Here is a 13,363-nt window from a genome sequence, read left to right on the forward strand (position 1 = left end):
AACAAACCAGAAAAAAAAACACTTACATTAGACAACCTAAGACACTGACGTTGGTTTCTTTTATTATGCTCGTAGACGAGCACTCCGGTGATGTTCGCAGCCAGCTTATTGCCATTTGTGACGCATTTCATTCTCTTTAAATAAATATTCCTTCGGCGTCTGCTGGCTTGAGTTTGGCGTGCTTTGAGGAATGATATTCCGCTGATATCCCCAAGGCAGTGTTAGTATAAGGTACTAACAGGTATTTTTGCACATGCATATATCAACACTCACCGATTCCCAGTTACCGACGTTCAGGACACTTGTTCTCCCGCAAACATAGGCAGCTGTAATAGGCAAAGCTAACTAAAGCTACGCTTCTGGGCAGCTCCAGCTTGCAACCTGCTTAAAATCGTTGCACGAAGTGGTTTGAAAAGATTCCCAGAATTTGTGAAAGACGTAGCCAATAGCTCAATGTGGTTGCCCAATTGAACATGAACATTGAACATTGAGGTGTGTTATACCTTTTCTGAAGAGTATGCTCGCGTCTTAAAGTAGGAAATTATTCCGAGCAGGCGGATGAAGCAAGAACGGTGGGTGAACTAACTGGTGTACGAATGGGAAAACGGATGGATCGACAAATGGAAGGCATGCGAACGAATGAAAGAAGGAAAATAGCTTAATAGCTGCAATTTCCCGCTCAACATTGATCGGAATTACCCTCAAAATGTAGGGTTGAGCATCTGCGGTGAGGAAGAGAACACGGATAGGTCGTTGACGTGTAAATGTTTGAGACTTCAGTGGTAAGTTTCTAATGAGCGTGAACTTTATCCACGGGCTTTTTCCGCACCATAGAATGTGTCGACCATACACCGGAAAAGCTGGAAAAAACGCAATCTTCTGGAGTTCGACCTTTTTAAAAGTATAGGAAATCGCTTTACAATGTCATATGGTGATTTTCCGACCATTCCCGAGCAAGGCCGACCTGAGGTGCCATGACGGAGGGGAAAGGGAGGTGCACAACACCTCCGCCCTCCGCCAGCCAAATGCGGATACTGCGCTCGAGGGTTCCCAGTGAAACAATTACCCCTCTTTTTTTCTTAGCCAATATCCTCCAGGATCCACCACCTCTGGAAGAAATTACCCGTTTCCATCTCGTCGGCCATATGTTTTTGTCGACACGCCCAATTTGTAGACATTTTTTTTGCCTTTGAGGTAGGTGTCCTTGACCCTTATATAATCGAAGTAATTTCTCTAGTACGGCTACAATTGCGTGATGGACCACAACTTGGATTATTGCACATCCTTAAGGGAAATATTTACGATGAGAAATTAAGATGGACTTTTCAAGCACCTTAGCTGCCTGCCAAATTTTAGTATGCCTCTGTGGTGCCTCCGTGAAAATTGGAACCAAATCGAGCTCATAATATGAATTCAGACCTCATATATCGTAGTATATTTTGTTTCTACACCCTAGGTGAATTGAAAAGAGCACGTTTCCTCCGCCAGATTGTGATGTAACGACAACATTACCTGACTCTCATTAGTTGGACTTGCTGAAGCGTTACAGTGCGCTATGATCAACACGCGTCAATCTTACCACTAGAACTTTGTGGCAAAAGATGAGATACAGCAGCTTAGGAAATGAACAGTATTGTAAGGACGTTCCTATTGCCTGTGTCTTGCGCGGACTGTTTCTCTTAAGGATAATCTTGCCTCTCAAGTGTTTTACAAAACATGGGTGTCTCTTTGTAGTGAAATGATGTCTGTGCTCATAAACAAAACACTAAAGCCGAAGTCTAGTTTGCTTGAAAAGTTCAGCATATTTCTCCATTCGAAGATGACTTGACTTTTGAGTAGAAAGCCCTGCGGTCGCCCTCTTTGATGAATGCAATAGCGTAACTGATAAAATGTACAACTGGTTGACTCATACGAACGGTTAGACTAAAAAAATAAAAAATACAGATGTACTGATTAGACTCGCACAACTACAACAAGTCGTTAATACATGTAATATCTGTTGCCCCGAGCAACGGCAAGTGCCCCAATAACTACGGAAAACGAATGCTTAAATTTTGTTGTATACTTCATGAATTTTAACCGCAGAGCTGTTTAGGCGGGCACCAATCCGTCCGTAGCACAAATAAACCACCAAGCCTTAAAAAATGTGGTTAGGGAGATCCCGGGAATCGAACCCGGGACCTTTACGTCTTGAACTCGGCCACCACAAAGGCCCCAGAAGTACGGGTTAGGAGCGGAGGGGAACAAAAACGTCTGCATTCAATTGGAAAGAAAAAAAACGCGTTTCGTGGTCGGAATCGAACCTGAGTGCCTCGCGTCATTAAACCGGTATCTATCCCATTGAGCTATCATCGCATTTTTTTTCTTTATTGCCTGCTTAGACATTTGTACAGAAAGGCATAACGCTAAAACCTGTCCACCATCCTTGGCTGACAGAGAGGTTTTAAAACTTCCTAAAGCACACTAAATCGTCCAAGACAGGCAACCACTCTGGAGGTTCATCCTCTACACGGAGCACATCCCGTATGTACAGCACACTTTCAATGAAGTTCTCCCTGACAGGCCGGGCGTTGATGCCGGCATTCAGCACGGCCATTCTCGTCCTCCATATACTATGAAGGCTGAGCACCATGATCAAGTCATACGGTACACCACCCTTACTTTTGACAGGCAGGAACCGAATAATCTGCGAGGTTATGGGTAACTCCTTCTTTAACGTGCGCTGAAGGATGTCCCAGTAGAATACACATGATTAATCGTTTCCAGCTTTTTACACAGACTTCAGTGTGTTGTCAATGGGACGAAATTACCTCTTTCTGCTAACCATACATTTACACGTAGAGTTTCGCTGCGTAGTTTAAAGGAAAATGACTTCATAGTTGGCTTTACAGGCATTCGTTTAACCCCCCTGAGAATGTCAAATCCAGTGTCCTTTCCATATAACGACCTATACAGAGATACCGGCAAACAAACATCGACCACGTCCTTGTACAGGCGCTTTCTGGAAACGGTACACGGGCATTCAGGTGAGAACCGCACTTTCAGAAACTCAAAATACAGGGCTACTTCTCGTAGGTATTCCCATACCCCATTACCAAAATGGCTGCTTGAGGACACAACAAACTCAGGTAGCACATTTTTCAACCGGCCTTGAATAACCGTGTGCAAGAATAAATACTTTTGGTCTCGCTAAAAACAAAACCTCACGAGAACTTGTTGTAAAAATAAATGGCAGAGACCAAGTCGCCCTTTCTTAACTGATCTGTAAAGATTAGTACGACTCGTTTTTTGCCAGCTGGAAGACAAGATGAAAACAGAGAAACTGTTTTTTTGGACATTTACACGAGACATGCATAACACCTGTAGCAACTACCACACTTTGGATAACAAAAAAAGGTTGCAGATCGTGGCAAGGGCAAACATCGAGAAGCTGGGTACCTGTCAAGCTGGCTGCGACCAGCTTTTCACCCTCCTTCCTGCATTTTCTGTTGTTGCGAAAATAAAAAATAAATGAATGAATGAATGAATGAACAGTTGCGCCCTTGCCAGTTTCTTGTCTTTCCCTTAGCTTCTCTATCGCGTCACTCCAGTGCATGCTGGCCGGTATATCCTGGTAATGCTACAGCGGCACACCTAGATATTTTGTCCGCAAAGTTTCTCATTGTATGTTCTCAAAATAGGGGGCGTTGAGTTCCAGTTTCCGTGACAAAATCCCGTACTTTTATCCCAATTAATTACCGCCAGGATTTATCCCAAAAAGACTGCGCCACCTTAAGTGCTTCACCTACGCTTTCTTAATCCCGACAAAAAACAGCTATATCATCTGCGTAAGCGAGCAGTTTCACTTCACCACACTGCAATTTATATCCTTGTATTCCCTCCTCCTTCATTATTCTTAGGCAGAAAGGCTCAAAACATGCAGCAAAGAGTAGTGGGTATAATGGGCAGCCTTGCCTGACCAAACATGCTATGTTATCCCTTCAGTAACGTTTTTTGACAATGATTCTCGCTTTTCGTCGGGCATAGGTCATTTTTGTACCCTCTAAAATAACGGATCTGACATTCACGCATTCTAAGATGCTAAAGAGTACATCGTGCGATACACGGTCAAAAGCTTTCACCAGGTCGAGTTCCTCCATAACCACACGACCGGAAAAAGCATCACAACACTCCAAAACACTGCTGCCTACATGCACATAAGTGCTTTTGTGCGGTGCTTAATACCACAAGTTTGATGCGGACCTATCAGACACTGAATTACTGTTTACAACCTTCGTGCTAGGACTTTTACATAAATTTTATAACCGACGTTAGCCCGACTAATTGGTCTATATTACTTTACGGACAGTACCTCTATTCTTTCTTCGCACTTTAGTATCAAAACGATGTAAGTCTCCTTAAACGTTTGCAGAAGCACACGTGTTTCGTTCGCCTCCACAAGCACTTCACATTAGGACACTGCCGCCTCTGTTTTAAATGCCTTGTAAAATTCGGCGCTTCAGCCATCTGGACCAGGTGACTTGCCAAAGGTCAGCGCATCAATTGCCCTTCCTAATTCCCACACACTTCGATAACCACACACAATTTGTGCTTCGATCATTTCACACGCGTCTTTATCTAACGTGGGCATGAGCAGTAAAAATTCGTTAGCGAAACCTTCATCCGCTGGAATATGCGTGCGCAGTAGTTCTGTGTAGTACTCTACAAATGCGCGCTCAATCATTTCCTTGTTGGATGTAGCGACATTTCGGACGTTATTTCCTTTATGATGTTCCTAGGTGCGTAGCACTTTTCGTCCGATAGCGTACGCTTTCTGGGCACTTCGCCCGTGCACATTTTATCGACCCGTGCTTTGACGATGGCTCCCTGTATATAGCGTCCAGTATTAGGGTTGCCACTTGCCCGGTTTCGGACGGGCCGGTTGCTGGTCCATATCTAAAACCGGCCGTCATTGGCCGGTTTTTTGGCCCTTGTGCCATGATTATGTCCGTTTTGGCGTTTTATACGCGTCAATGCAACAACTAAGACGATGACTATGTGTCGACAAGCTGCGCAAATACACGCGAGCAGAGAAAATACGCGTGCGAGCGCGCTGCCTGAGATGGAGGGGGACCTAAAAGGGAGGAACAAAACAACGAAATGCTACCGCCGCGGTCAGCAATTGCGGTTACTTTTCAGTGAAATCACGTTCAGTACAAACGTTATGTTAATTAGGCTACTCTGTAATGAAAACACTACAATAAATGGCACTGCATGTCAAAAACATGGCGTCTTTTTTTCAACACAAATTAATTCCCTGCATCAACCGCTGCCATTGTTGATCATGAATCATTCAAAATAGCCTTAGCTAACATTGTATAATGATATGTTCATTTGTATTTTGTTTTGTTACGCCTTACGCCTTAGCTAAAATTGTATACTAAGAAGCCAACCTGATATATTCGTTTATACCTTATAATGCATTAGCTACAATTGTATATTTAGAAGCCATTGTTATAACCTTTCTACTTCTTTTTACTGCTTTTGTCATTCCTTTTTTTTGTATTTAACCACTCCCCTCTCTAATGCCTTATGGCCCAGAGGGTACTGTAAATAAATAAATAAATAAATAAACACTCTATCCCCCCCCCCCCCCCCCCCGACGGTCGGTTTTTATTTTTTCGGGGAAAGGTGGCAACCCTATCCATTATCGATTGCTTCTATCCTGTTTTTCGTGTGTTTTATCTTTCGTTTGAACTCCCGGAAACTGAGGCCGTAGATCTTTCTCATTATTTCTTCTTTGTTTATTGACTGGTTCGTTAAAAAGTTCCCCTCTGTCCCAACGGCTTATTTGCACATCACTGAGCACATCAGTAAAAGTAAAAAGTTTGGTTAACTGTGTTTCTGAAAATTTAATCTTTGAGAATGCGACTGTTAAACGTCCACAACTTCCAGTTCCATTTCGTTGCGTTTTGCTTCGTTCCATGGCTGCAGCCCACTTACCAATGGTCGCTGTAAGCGAGAGCCTCAACCTTATGATTGGGACTAGTTCGCTTGAAGTACACACTCTCTCGAGTATAGCGTGGCTACTACCTTGATAGTGCGTAAACCACACCGGACCTTTGGGAGGGAAATGAGCCACGTCTTCAAATGAATTTTGTTTAATTATATCCATCAAACACTGAGCCCTCCTATCCCTAATGATCTCTTTTGCTGTACTGTTTTCTTGCCTGCAGGCATAGTCGAAGTCGCCAAGCAAAATTATAGCCCTTTGGAAATCGAGGTATTTACCAATGCTTTGAAAAAACACTTCCAGTTCACTTTGTCGGTTGGGTGCATAAATGCATAATACTCTCCATTCAGTGTTGGAAAAAGAGAAATCAGAAAACACAAAGCGGCCACAGGGACGCGGCGCGACAGTATGCTCAGCAACGCCCTGTGATCACCTAATGAAAAGAGCGCACCCAGCCGATGTCCCCACAGCATGAGAAACGCACACATTAAAATGTGCTCTGAAAGGCTGCATCATGCGGTCTGTCATTTCCCGGCTTTACACTTTCGTTTCCTGCACCGCAATTGTATCTAATTCTCTGTCCGCGAACAGCCTACTAAGCTGGCATTGCTTCCTTCTCGCTCTCAATCGTCGGGCATTACCTGTGGCAACGTTAATTGTAGTATCTAGGTGTACAGCCATTTGAAAAAAAAATGGTTGCGGCTTAGCTCAGCTAACCTTGGATATGCAAAGCAAAAGCTTGGCCTAGTCTGGTTGAGTCCTGGTTTCGCTTGGTTAACTTTTGATTTCGCTGTATTGCCGACCACGGCTCAAAGCCGTTCGGTCCCCTGCAACGCTCACAGAAGGAAGCCCGGCCTCGCTTTCATTCTCAGCGAACGCGGCGTTCGTCTTTCACGGCGAACGCGGCGCAAGAAGAGTAACATAGCCCGAGCCGACCCAGGGGTGCATGCGTGGGAGGCTCCGGGTTTGGTCGGCTGCCAATCATCTGAGCGGCCGCTCCCGTCACGGCCGCCGCCACTACGTGAGCAGAACGACCAAATAAAAATTCCCCCGCATTTCCCCGAGGGGGAGAATGTGAAAGTGCGAATGCACGGTTGTCGGCCCGCTTGCGGCGCTTGCGCTCGGCCCCCGCAGCCCACCGCCTCGCCGCCTTCTCTTCCATCTCTTCCATCGGGTTTGTAGTATCACGTACACCACGCAGTTATCAAGCCGCTATAACGCCGCTGAGTCGCCAACGCACGCCGCTGACGACGTAGTTTGAATGCGTTAAAGATATAAGGCGCGTTACTAACACTGATGTCAGCGTCGCGTCCGTGGCTTAGTCGGTAGAGCGTCGCGCTGCGGCCGCAAAGTCCTCGGATCGAAACCTGGCGCCGGATGCTGTTTTTTTTTTATATGGAGAGGAGGACTGCGGACGCCGCCGCCGCCGCCGCCGGCGGTGGAAGGTTTGGGGTCGCTTATAAAGTGCATTCGCACTTAAAACGGGGCCTTGTGCGCAGCGCCGACAGCGGGCCGGGCTAATCACGCGGATGCGCTTCGAGGGGTGTGTCGCCGGGGGTTTGTTTCCGGTCAAAAAGTTAACATGTACATCCTCCGCGAAACTGCTGGACGGAAGCAGTAAAGCTTTGCTTTAAAAAATTCAACCGCATGCCGTTTACCTCGACGATTTGACGAATGGATTGGTGCGTCACTGTTGGCGTAAATCCCGGCAGCAAGAATTATTGACACACACAATTCAAGTCACGAGCGGGCTTTGGGGGCCTCCTCTCACTGACGTAACTGTTCGGCTTTGGGTAGAGGCGTTTCCTCCTCCTCACTGGCGGTCCCACCTACGCGTTCTCCTCTTGGTTCGTCACATCACCATCCATCACCATCACCATCACCATCACCAGAAGCCCATTGTTCCCGTGGCCGCTTAGTCACAGCTCGTTCACCGCACCACCTTTCTCACGAGTGACGGCGTCCTCGGCATCCATGGGGCCGTCGCTCGGGTAGCCGTCGTCGCTACTTGGAAGAGGGAGGTTTAAAGGCAGCACCTCCGGCGCCTGTGTGGCTCCAGGTTCTTTCTTGTCCATCGTCGGCAAGGTCGCACTATACCTTTGGGCTTTGGGGGCGTCTCCTTTTTCTGCTGACGCGTCACATGGGGTCGAGGTAGTACGCTCGAGAGCCGGGCCTTCGACGACCTCCTCCGCATACGCCTCGTCCATTATGAGTTCCCGTCGCTCTTCATTCATCCCGGGTCCGGTTGCCGCCACATACGTTTCCACGCAGTTTGTGCCGTCACGCCCAAAGCGGCGGCAGACGTTGCACTTGGGAACTCGGCACTCCCTCCGAATGTGCCCAGTTTGGTGGCAGCGAAGGCATGGCGGAGGCCTTCCAGACACAGCGACGAGAGCTAGCTCGCCCCCGACACGCAGCTGATGCGGCGAATCCTCCTGCGCCACGCCGACTTTGAGACGAAGCACTGCGGTGCGTGTCATTGTGCCGAAATTCGTGCAGCCATTGACGCGCCACTTTTCCTTCGTCACTTCAACAACACTGCCGAGCAGCGCGAACGCTTCATTTATCTGGTCGTCCCGAGCATTGTACAGAACCCAGTGAAGTTTGAGGCGGACGTCTTGGTGACACGGGCCAATTACCAAGCAACTATGGCCCTTGACGGTGACTTCTTTCTTCGTAAGCAATATCTTCTTGCCGGTAACGGTCGAGGTATGATTAATTTGGTATGTGCCAAGAGCAGCGACGTCAGCAAGCACACCACCATGCATTAATTAGTCGCGGAAGTCTTCCACGCGGTAAAGCTGCGCCCTCACGTCGCCATGAAAAAAAAAAAAACAGAGTCCAAAACAACCAACCCGGGGCCGAATTCTCTAAAACGACGGGGCGTCGCTTTGAAGAGACGGGGTAGCGTCATTGAAATGCATGTGTTGTGGGGTTGGGGCCGTCGCTTTGCGGTGCTCCTCATGAGGAGTGACCCTGAGAAAAACAATGGGGCAAGGGCGCGAAGCGACAAGTGAAACGATGGGGGACAGTTGGTGTCGCTTCGCGCCCTTGCCCCATTGCTTTTCTCAGGGTCACTCCTCATGAGGAGCACCGCAAAGCGACGGCCCCAACCCCACAACACATGCATTTCAATGGCGCTACCCCATTGCTTCAAAGTTAGAGAATTCGGCCCGCGGTTGGCAGAGGAGGCAGAACAACAGGGCTTCGTTTTCGTTCATGTTACCGCGGCCAGATTTGGTCGCAAAAGCCGCTGTCGTATAAGCGGATGGTGAGGTTGTCTTGACCAGCTCAGAGAGATGGACGCAGAAAAGCCGTCGACGGGTTTAACAAAACACGCATTTATTCTACACGCTTGAAAAGCCCGAACGCAAAGCACTCGAGAATCCATTTCTCACAACCGATAAACCATCAAACTCCTAACTAAATACACCAAAATACAATTTAAAACAAAACCCAATAGTCTCTACAATACAGCTCATATAGAGTCCAATCCAAGGACCCCTGTCCTTACGTTACTAATTAATCATTAGAGATTTATAGCAGATCGGAAAAACGGTTCCGGTGCGGTACGCAGTACTTGTTACCGGGCCGTACCGGTAAGGCTAGTTTAAAGAGTTATAGCAGACCGTAAGTACCGGACGTCCATGCTACTGTGACTGGGAGCGTGACTGAGAGCGAATTGGGTTGTACGTCGTTTGGCGATTGTTCATGAGTCTGTGGCGTTTCCTGTGTTGAAATATTAGTTTTCAGTTCTCAAAAGCTCTAAAGGCAGTATTAAAAAATTATACTATATCCAACACCCTACGAAGATTCGAACTAGCGACAGCGTGAACATGAAACGGACATTTGATCTCTACTGCATCTCAACAGATGGCGCCAGCAGGTTAAACAAATCGAACCGATCTTGAATTTCCCGGAAAACAAAAACAGGAAGCAGGCGCAGTAGTGATACGCAATTCTAAAGGGCTGAAAAAATGCGTTTTTTTTTTTTTTTTTCAGAGTGCAGTAACGGTCGAGCCGCTTTCGCAGGGCGGGATGTGAAGTGACTCAGGTACAGCGGGACGAGCATAAAATGGGCTTATTATTTCGAGGAAAATGTAAGCTCATACGACACAATTCGTTTCCTGGGGTATTTCGCTTTTCCAGTACATAGATTTTGCTAAAATGCCGCGAAAGGTATAAAGCAACTTTTGCGTCTTGATTTTTTATTGCCGCCTAAGGTACTGCGGAAACGTTACTGCTGCTTTACCACGACGCTAACATACTGGAATACATCATGAAAGGGGAAAGAAAAATTATGGGGCCACTGTTTATTTCTTGTGTATTCTGTAGTTGCGTTCAGTGTTTTTAAGGGGAGAGAACTTTCGTGCTCGCCTTGTCTTCGCTGCTCGTTCGCTGTCACAATGTCTAGCTACTGCCGGAGCCAGGCAGCGCAGCTAGATTACGAACCCAAGTAGAGCACCCCGGCGTAACCGTAACGGCGTAACGCAGAAGCTTCGACAAAACCAGCGGTTTATATATTCATAAGAGCCCGAAACTCCTTAACAGCTGACACTCGTCACACATCTCCCCGTTGTTTAGTGCAAAGAAACTGCAGGTACATTTGAGGCAGAACTATGTAATTAACCGACAGCGCCCGCGTTCATTTGGTTAGGAACGCTCGTTTGGTTGGTTTTTGCGATAGTAAGCGAAAAAAGAAGGGAAGACACGCGTTCAAAACTGCGCAATATGGCTCCTCCGGCACGTGCGAGGTGAAAGCAACCACAAAGCGAACAAAACTTCCTGTGTGCTGTTCGAGGCAGGGGTACAACGGGCACAGCAAAGGCGGGAAATTTGAATTGCATTGAACCACCCTCCGTTTAATTCATCAAGAGAGAAGTGAGACAGGGAAGGCGAAGAGTGTGATAGGTGGTAGAAGTGAGCAGATAACGGCCCCACAGCACATTGTAGCGAATCACTGCTCTGCATTTCCGAGAGCTTTCACTTTGAGCGGAACGGCTTTAATTTTTTTCAGGTTTGAAATAACTTTACGGGAGAACAAACTGAGCAAGATGATTATTACGGGAACAAACGAACCACACATAGGCGAGCTCTCGTTACTATAACCGAAATACACGATAAACATAAAATGTTTCGCTCAGCATGGTTTTATATCTTGTTTTTATTCAAAATATTAGTAATAATCATTTTTATATAAGGTGCGCTGAAACAACTCCACGGTCTCATTGCTAGCATACCCTGTTGAAAACAATTGAAAAAAGACATAAAAACGGCACACAAAAGAGAAATTACACATATACGGAAAACATTTTGGAACAGAAATGAAGAAAACCTTGAAATGAAAAAAAAGTAGCACGCCTCGGCACTCAGGCGGGGAAACGTCCATGAAACAAGGAACACCGAAAGCGAACAAATAAACAAAATGTGAAAAAAAAAATGGCTTTGGCCTAGCTCAGTTAACCCAGAATATGCAAACGAAAAGCTTGGTTTAGCCTGATTAAGTGTTGGTTTCACTTGGTTTGCCTTTTATTTAGCTAAAATTATTATTCTTTGGTATAAATTCATCGTTGAGACAGGTATGACGGCTGTTACTAGGTCGGCGGCTAGACATGACTGAGATTAGGCTTGGGTAGACGCTCAATTCCTCATTCTCGACACCAGCTTCGTGCGGTTGGCATTGTGGACGCTCGCAATGCCAATATCGCCGTATATCGCCGGGCGATATACGCGGTGGGGTCAGAGGCCCCTTGTCGATGACGGCTCAAAGCCTCGCGCTCTCGCGCAACACTCAAAGCAAACGATCGGGCTTCACTCTCATTCATGGCCAAACTAGCCCTGACTAGGCGACCGCGGCGCTCCTCTTAGACAGGCGCGTGGAAAGTCACGTGGTCAGGCCAGGTCGGGCGGCGAACCAGCTGCGGAGAGCTCATGCGGCAAACCGCCGGGGTAAGTCGCGTGATGCGTCTCCAAGATTACTGCGCATCTACGATGAAATGCAGGTCAAATGGCTGGCGACTGTGAAACGCTGCTCTACTGGGTTAGTAAAACTTTCCTTTAAAACGCCGGTAGAATTCCACGATGTCGAAAACTTTGGAACAAAAAAAAAAGGTAAAGGAAGTTTCACAAAAAAATTCCCCGTGTACTTAACCACGGTAAAGTTCAGGGAACAAGAAATAGAGAAACCGAACAATCAAATAAAAACAATTATCCGCATGTACCACCGAAAAACAATGAACTACTGCAGGCACATTTACAATGGAGGCGTAAAATGTTCAACATGCTACAGCTTCCACTCCAATAAGGAACAAAAAAAAATTTGTAAATACATAGACGGTCGAAATAGGCATTATATGAAGATTGTATCCTTTTCACGGGAGAGACGAGAGCGTAATACATATGTTCTTAGAGAATACATTCTAAACAAAACGAAAAACTTGTGATAAAAATTCACGTCGGTTAAATTTATACAACGAAAGAAATAACGCCCATTTCTGGAAGAAAGATGGTTGAAAGGCAACACCTACTCATAAACAATGGCAAAGTACACAATGCAATCAGCCAAAGTTCTATTCTGCGAGAACACTGAGCTAATCGTATGTGTTGTTGTAATTATGTACCTATTGATTGTCCAATCTTCTGAGCTCGGCTGCCAAAACGCGTCTTTCCGATGAATACTCGGGGCAACAACAAAGCACATGGTCGATTGTCTCTTCAACCTCGCAGGCGTCGCAGTGAGCACTACTGGCCATCCCGATGAGGAAGGAGTAGGCTTTCGTGAAGGCCACTCCCAACCACAGCCTACAAAGTAAAGTAGACTGTGATCGAGTCAGCCCACACGGAAGACGACGCTGGAGTAGAGGGTCCTGGTTGTGGAGGCGCGGGTGCACAAAGCCCGGCTAGAGACTAGAGACTATTCTAGAGACTATTAGAAGCTAGAGACTATTCTAGGACAAAGATCCCTACAATCGACTTCGCAGAAGGCACCAAAAGCCCTTCTGAGTTTTATGAAGGACACAGGTTTAGCTGAGAGACTCTAGTGCCCACGAAGGGACTAAAGTGTGTGCGCGACCCCGCTCCTATCCCCCCTTTTTCGCCTGCCATCTCTTTTATCCCTTGAACACCCCTTCCCCAGTGCCGAGTAGCAATCCGGGTTCTCAGCCTGGATAACCTCTCGGCCTTTCCTTTCGCTTTTCTCCTCCTCCTCCATGTACCTATTAATTTGTGATTGAGTCACCTGAATGGGCGGGTTTGGTTAGCTCAGCGTTGTCATTTATTTGGATTTCCCATTGGTAACGCCTGTAGCGTTGTCAATGTGCCATCTCTGCGCCTGTAAGAAAATGCTTTCATCATCATCATCACGATCACTCA

Source organism: Haemaphysalis longicornis, unplaced genomic scaffold, assembly GCF_048455015.1.
Source record: "Haemaphysalis longicornis isolate Haplotype H1 unplaced genomic scaffold, Haemaphysalis longicornis Haplotype H1 scaffold_4, whole genome shotgun sequence".
In the NCBI taxonomy this organism is placed as follows: Eukaryota; Metazoa; Arthropoda; class Arachnida; order Ixodida; family Ixodidae; genus Haemaphysalis; species Haemaphysalis longicornis.